We start from the raw sequence: 491 nt of genomic DNA, 5'->3' as shown, positions 1-491 counted from the left end.
GCATGTACGGTCATTCCACAAACGCTATGGTGCTGACGCAATTCCTGGCAGTGGTGCCCGGGCCACTATGAATACAGCCTGGGAGAGAGGGCTTTCGTATTGGGAAACCACCCAGCAGCACTGGGTTAACAATTTCTTAGTGATACCTTATACCTACCCATTTGGCCTAGTATCACCACTGTTGTTGCCTACCAATGACCACATAAGAAATCATCCAGTTCCAAATTCAGTGGATTTCATGATAAGGACATAATCTAGAATATTACCAAAATGTTGATATCTGGGAAGGCTACTCATAGAAGAAGTGTTTGAAGAGATTATAATCTTTTACAAAACTTAGATATTGAGATATTGCCAAATTCAAGAAATAATGATTAAATGTAGTAATAGGGAAATTTTTAAAATATGAACAGGATTGGAACATGGAAATAATAAGTTTAACAAATTTTCCATTAAGAAAATAGCAACAGAATGGTTACAGTAGTATTAGA

At 36.9% G+C, this 491-nt stretch overlaps 1 pseudogene; it reads left to right on the top strand.

Moving 5' to 3' along the window:
• The window catches only part of LOC119581967, a 12,911-nt pseudogene that overhangs the window by 1,376 nt on the left and 11,044 nt on the right, over positions 1-491 (top strand).

The sequence above is a fragment of the Penaeus monodon genome, chromosome 15 (genome assembly GCF_015228065.2).
Source record: "Penaeus monodon isolate SGIC_2016 chromosome 15, NSTDA_Pmon_1, whole genome shotgun sequence".
Classification (NCBI taxonomy): domain Eukaryota; kingdom Metazoa; phylum Arthropoda; class Malacostraca; order Decapoda; family Penaeidae; genus Penaeus; species Penaeus monodon.
This window is presented reverse-complemented; position numbering and strand designations above follow the sequence as displayed.